The 7,411-nt window shown below is 40.8% G+C and overlaps 1 pseudogene; it reads right to left on the reverse strand.

Annotated features, from left to right (window-relative positions):
* Positions 1-6,232: 6,232 nt before the first annotated feature.
* Positions 6,233-7,131, reverse strand: LOC118581190 (annotated as a pseudogene).
* Positions 7,132-7,411: the final 280 nt, after the last annotated feature.

Genomic DNA, 7,411 nt, shown 5'->3' on the forward strand with positions numbered 1-7,411 from the left:
TTGGTGACCCCCACAAGACGACAGAGTTTGCCTGTGAGGTTGGCAGTGTAGCATGTACATCCCACAGCTAAGTAAGGCTGTTGGTGACTTTTCTCCTCCACCAGTCTGCATAGTACCTCTGGAACTGTGAAAGCCATTACTTCTTTCTACCCTAGCTTCTTCTAGGCTTTTCTTACTCTCCAAACCAAATTTCATTAGTCAGTGTTTCAGAGACTCCACACAATCCCCATAACTTCCTTATTTCTCTCTTTTTCAAATGCATGTACTAAAAAGTCCAAATCTTGAAGAGCTCAGCCCTCCACTTTCTCCATGATTGCCAACACCTATATGTTTATAGAAAAAAAAACCAATAGTGGATGAGTGGATATAAACATGTGATCTCTGGCTTCAACTGACTACTTTAATTTTTCTCTCCCAACCTCCAGACTATTTTTCAGCTTTCAATTATTCTTAATTCACTTTAAACAGAAGGCCTTGATGTATATTTCAGACATGAGGAGGGCTTAGCACTGATTACCATCATCCTGTAGCATCTAGTTCTGTAGACTTCCATGCTTTTGCTCACCCTTCCTTTTTTCATTTCTGTCCTCCTTTATGAAGAGAGAGGTGGGGAGGAGGAGGAGGGGAAGGAGGGGGAGGAGAGGAAGGAAGAGGAGGGGGAGGAGGCGGGTGGGGGGGAGGAGGAAGGTGATGATGAGGAGGACAAGGGTGACAACAGAATGGACCAATCAGATCTCACATTCTGAAGTGCCTCCTTTATTACTGTAACACAGAATTTGCTTTATATTTTTTCTCTCTTCTTCCTTTTCAGTCTTTCTTCCTATCACACCATCCTATCAATTTACACATATAGTGTGTCATCTGAAAGTAAAAACAAAATAAAATCCTTTTATTGAGTTTGAGAGAATGGTTCTGTTATGTAACCCAGGCTCTTCCATTTCAATCTCCACAGTGCTGAGATTGTAGGTATGCACTACCCCTGTCTGGCAGCACTAAAATTCTCTTTGATTGTGCATTTTTCCCAGCCACTGCCTTAACTACTGAATTTATATAGCCAAATGTTTTCAAAGATTTGTCATTTACAATGCTTTAAATTTCCCCATACCATCAATGCTTCATACCCTTCAGTTAGGCTTCTCTTAAAATTAGTCAAAGACACTCCTGCCTTATAAAATGCCACCTTCAATGTCTCTCAGGTATTTGTTCTTCAATTTAGTGGATGTTTATGTAGGATTAAAAACTTTTTGCATCTTAATTTTAAACTTTTTTTTTTTTTAAATTTAAATTGTATATAGGTAGTTCCTTTGCTTGCATATACCTGTACCACTTGCATGTCTGGTGCCTACAGAGGTCAGAAGAGGACATTGAATCCAGTGGAACTGGAATTACAGATGGTTGTGAGCCACCATGTGTAGCACAAATCTTAAAAGGTCTTGTTAATAAAAACAAACCCGGAGCCAGGTATTGGGGTGAATGCTGAAAGATCAGAGAAACAGAACATGCCACATCTAAACTCACCTTGCCAGTTCCTCAGCTGATCTTGTTTCCTCAAACAGAAAGCCTCCGAGTCCTCATCTGAATGGATCTCAGCTGAACTGCTGCTAAAAGCTAAAAGCTTAAAAAGGCTCTAGTTCTTGATTCTCACACCTTATATACCTTTCTACCTCCTGCCATCACTTCCTGGGATTAAAGGGATGTGTCACCACGCCTGGCTGTTTCCAGTTTGGCTTTGAACTCACAGATATCCAGACAGATCTCTGCTTCCAGAATGCTAGTATTAAAGGTATGTGCTACCACTGCTTAAACCTATGTTTAATATAGTGACTGTTCTGTTCTCTGACTCCCAGATAAGTTTATTGGGGTGCCCAATATATCAACCACAACCATTTGAGTGATGGAATCTGAATACAGAACCTCTGCCAGTGCTCTTAACCATTGAGCCATCTCTCTAGTACCCATCTTCCTTTTTATAAAATATATTTTTCATGTATTCTTTGAGACATATGTATGTGTATATCTTACTCCTCTCCTAAGTCTCCCTTCCAGCTTCATGTCTTCTTTTTTAAAAAAAACTGAGACCAATTAGTGCTTCCAGTGTGTGCAGAAGGGAATGGTCATCCACTGAAAAATGAGTAGCCAATCTGGGGACACACCCCTGAAGAAAACTGGTCTCTCCCATCTCTAGCAGCCATCATTTGCCAATCTCTTCGGTGGGGCTTCATGAACCCTCTCCTATCTGTGAAGAAGTTTGGCTGGCTTGATTTTGTGTGTGTGTGTGTGTGTGTGTGTGTGTGTGTGTGTGTGTGTGTGTGATGTGCAGGTGACACCAACCATTGTGACCATGTGTGCATCAGCTCCATCCTTTCTGGAAAACTCTGTTTGGCTGTAGTCCACCCTAGCCCCTTTCTCTCACAATCTTTTCCTCCCCTCTTCTGATTGATTCCTGAGTCGTTGTGGGAGGGGTGTTATATAAAAGTCTCATTTGTGTTTGAGCACTCCAGAGTAACTTATTCTTTGGAGTTTGATCAGCTGAGTCTCTGTATTGACTGCCATTCATTGCAAAAAGAAAAGGAGAGAGAGAGAGAGAGAGAGAGAGAGAGAGAGAGAGAGAGAGAGAGATATTCTCTGATGAGGATTGAGAGCCTCATTGAGGTATGGGTATAAATATAAATACTTAGCAAGCAATTTGATATTTGGCAAAATAAACATAGCTTCTTCCTTAGGACCTATCCAGCCACAGGCCCTTGGCCCCCTTTCCAGTACCAGATTGATTTCTGCCCTGTCTTAGAGCTGGGGATGGTAGAAATTCAGTGATATTAGCCCAGGAGAAGCAGGGGCAGGTGGACCAAAGAGAAACACTGTCCATAAAGAATGAAAGAAAGCACATGAAAAAAGAATGAAGGCAGGAAACAAAGGAAGGAGACAAGGGGCAGTTGGAGAAGGAAGGGAGAGAGGGTCAGAGGGAAGTAGTGAAGGAAGGAAGAAAACAATATGTCCATGGCACCCCGAAAAGCCCAAAACTGGATTGTAAGTATAAAAGGAGAAGCTCACTGTAAAATAACAGAAAGCAGTTTTAAAACAATCATAGCATAAAATCCCCCAGAATTAAGATAAGAGATGCTGCCATACATACCTTTAATCCCAGCATTTAGGAGGCAGAGGCAGGTGGATCTCTGTGAGTTCAAGTCCATTCTGGTCTACAGTGCAAGTTCCAGGACAGCCACGGCTATTATATAAAACGACCCTGTTTCCCCCTGCCACGAAAAAAAGAAAGAAAGAGAAAAAAAGAAAGAAAGAAAGAAGAAAGGCATGTGATGTCAATCCAGAGACATAAAAGAGATCTCAAATAAACAGACCAGACCAGAGAAGAACTTTCTCTTGTCAGCATTGTAATTATAATACTAACTTTATAGAACAAAGAAAGTATATTAAAAAACAGGAAAAGAGATACATCAAGTCACATACAAAGCCAGACCATCAGAATGACAGAAAATTAGCCAACTGAAATTCTGAAAGCCAGAAGGGCTTGGAATAATGTATTTCAATTTCTGAAGTCAACTGGCAACCAAGACTACTATACGTAGCAAACTTATCTGTCATAATTAATGAAAAATAAAAAATTCCATTATATAAAGTATATATGGAATCTATGACCTCCAAGCAGCTCTACAGAAGATACTTGGAGGAATCCTTAGACTGAAGAGAAAACCCATCCATGTGGTCACAGGAAAGAATAAAACATACCAGAATAATAGTTAAAAGAAAGAAAGAGAGAAAGAAAGAAGACTCATTAGATAAGAGCATTTGCTGCTCTTGTGTAGTAATAAAATAAGCATGATACCCCAAACAAAGATATGTAGATCAATGGGATAAAACAGAGAACCAGATACAAGGCCATGTAACTACAACCATCTGATTTTTGACAAAGATGCCAAAATATATGCTGAAGAGAAGATAGTATCTTCAAAAAATGATCTGGGAAAAGTGGATATCTACATGTAGAAGAATGAAAGTAGATCTTTATCTCTCAGCCCACACAAAACTCAACTCCAAATGGACCAAGAATCTGAAACTCAGTAACCACTAGAGGAAAAAAATGTAGGGAGTACACTGCAAGATATAGAAATAGGTAAGGACTCTCTAAATAGGACTTCAGTTACGCAGAAAATAAGACTAATAATTGACAGATGGGATCCCATGAAATTACAAAGCTTCTGCACAGCAAAGGAAACTGCCAATCAAATGGAGAAGCAGCCTACAGAATGAAAGAAAGTCTTTGTCAGCTGTACATCTGAGAATGGCTCAATCTCTAGGATATAAAAAAAATCCAACAGACAAACAAACAAACAAAAACAAACAAAACCAAAAGACCAAGAAACAAAACATCAAGAAAACAAAAACCAAGCTAAAAAACTGGCTACATGTCTGACTAGAGTGTTCTCAAAGGAAGAAATACTAATGGCTAATAAACACTTAAAAATTCATCCAATATCATTAGCCATTAAAAAATTTAAATAACTACTTTGAGATTCCATCTCTCACCAGTCAGAATAGCTATCATTAAGAAAATAAATAACAAATACTGTTGAGGATGTGCAGAAAAGAGAACCCTTATCTGCTGTTGATGAGAGTATAAATTAGTATAGCCACTATGTAAGTCAGTGTGGAGGTTTTTGCACAGGCTAATATAAAATTACCACATATCACAGCTATACTAGTCCTGGGCATATACCCAAAGGAGTCCATATCCAGCTACAGAGATACTCTTTCAATCTTGTTCACTGCTGTCTATTCACAATAGCTAAATCATCCTAGATGTCCATCAACGGATGAATGGACAATGAAAATCTGGTACATACACAAGTGTTCTAAGTTTCACTTTTTCTTTTGCTGTGATAAAATACTCTGACAAAAATCAACTTAGAGGAGGAGATGTTTATTCTGCTTACAATTCCAGGTTAAGTTCATTGGTGGAAGTTAAGGTGGGAGTGTAAAGCAGATCAACTCACATCCACGGTCAAGAGCAGACAGAAACAAATGTGTACATGCTACTTGTTTGCGTTCCACTTGATTTCTCCATTCTTATACAGTTCAGGACTCCCTAGGGAATGGTACCACCTACAGTGATCTGCATCTTCCTACATCAGTGAATTTAAGAAAAGCCCCCCTGGCCCCAGATATGTCTACAGGCAAGCCCACTACAGACAATCCCTTACTGAAACTCTCTTCCGAGATGAGGCTTGGTTAAGTTGACAATTTAAGTTAATCATCAGAACAATTGCATTGTATTGTGCTCTAAAAATGAAATTATAAAATTTATAGGAAAATGGATGAAATTGGAAACTATTATAGTAAGTGAGGGAATTAATATCTAAAAAGACAAATGGTGTATATATTCTTTCTTTCATGTGGATCCTAGCCTCAGAATCTTAATTTGCACATTTAATTTGACTGTCTCTATCTGTAGTAATCAGGAAGCCAGAAATTTCCCATGGTTGGAGGAGAGGAAGAGGCCTTAAGTGAAGAGGGACAGTAGAATGCATGTGATATAAAAATGTGGGCTAAAGGCTTAGGTAAGGATAGCAATGGACAATGGGGAGATAGTTGGGTAGGAGGTAGATTAATAAAAATTCAGAATGTTTGTAAAATTTTTATAGAAACCATATTTTGTAAGCTAATTAAAAATATATAACTTTTAGCTGGGTGGTGGTGGCCCACACCTTTAATCCCAGTGCTTGGGAAGCAGAGGCAGGTGGATCTCCAAGTTGCAGACCAGCTTGGTTTACAGAGTGAGTTCCAGGACAGCTAGGGCTACACAGAGGTTTCTCAACCCTGTCTCAGAAAACCATATATATACATATAAATAACAATATATAATATAAATTATACAAATATAATTTTGGGGATGTGTGCAGTGAACTTTATTTTCTGTGTTTAAGAAAATAGAGTTCCCCAAGTCCCTTACCTTCTTCTAGGGATCTGGGATGCAAACTGAACGGAGATGTTCACTGTTGGGCCCTGAGTTGGGATAGGAACTACTCAGCAGCCCAGGGCCTCTCTCTTTCACCCCCCCACCCCCCCACCCCCGGGTGTGTGTGGATGGTCCAGGACGTCTCCCTTCTTGGAGTAAGGCCAAGCGGTCCACCACCCTGCTGTTGCTATAGCCTTATTTGTTGTCACACCAGGAAATGAGCTTTACAAAGCTGTCATTTACATTCACATGTCACTGTCATCACAAAGCAATGCCAGCCCCAGCATCAGAGGTGGAAGAGCTGCACTTGACCATCTGCTCCTCAGTGTAGTCCAGGATGCACTTTAGTGGGCCTTCTCATTCCTGCTTCACCACCTTCTTGATGTCATCATACTTGACAGCTTTCTCCAGGCAGCATGCCAGATCCATGATGGACACATTGGGAATAGGCACATGGAACGCCACGCCAGGGAGCTTCCCGTTCAGCTCTGGGATGACCTTGCCCACAGCCTTGGCAACACCAATGGATAAAGGAATGATGTTCTGGGCAGCCCTATAGCCATCACACCACAGCTTCTTAAAGGAGCCATCTACAGTCTTCTTGGTGACAGTGGTGACATGAACTGTGGTCATGAGTCTCTTCTACAATCCCACAGTTATCATGGATGACCTTGGCTGGGGGGCTAAGCAGTTGGTGGTGCAGGAAACATTTTTGACAATCTTGAGTGAAATGTCATAGCTCTCGTGGTTCATACCCATCACAAACATTGAAGCATCAATGGAAGGGTCAGAGATTTTTTTTTTTTTTTTTTACTCCATCCTTCAAGTGGGCCCCAGCTATCTCCAAGGTGGCGAAGACACCGGAAGACTCCACATTGTACTTGGCATCAGCATGACCTGTTTGATGTTGGCAGGATCTCACTCCTGGAAGATGGAGATGGCTTTCTTGTTGCTAACAAGGTTCCAGTTCTCAGCCTTGACTGTGCTCTTGCACTTGCAGTGGGTAGAATCATATTGGAACATGTAGACCACGTATTTGAGGTCAACGAAGGCAACAATATCTACTTTGCTAGAGTGGCAGTTACCAGTGGCTACTGAAAGACAGGCTTGGAAACTAGGTGCCTAATATGGCCAAATCTATGCATTCTGACTTTCACCATTGTGTCTCATGGATGAGGCTAGCACTGTACAAGAAGATGCAGCTCTCTTTGGAACCGGGAGGAACAGAAAGCCATTTTTAAAAAGAAGTTTGAATACCACTACCCTGTGGGGATGGACAATGCTTTCCCCAGAAGACATGGGTCATTAAATGAAAATCTCAGTGCCAGCTATGGGATATTTCCTTACATGTTATTGGTCAGGGAGGCCCTGGAGCCCCCACCCCAAACAACATAGGCTATTGCTGTTTCTTTTACTAGATGGAAAGACCCTATTGTTGAA

This window comes from Onychomys torridus, chromosome 4, assembly GCF_903995425.1.
Source record: "Onychomys torridus chromosome 4, mOncTor1.1, whole genome shotgun sequence".
In the NCBI taxonomy this organism is placed as follows: Eukaryota; Metazoa; Chordata; class Mammalia; order Rodentia; family Cricetidae; genus Onychomys; species Onychomys torridus.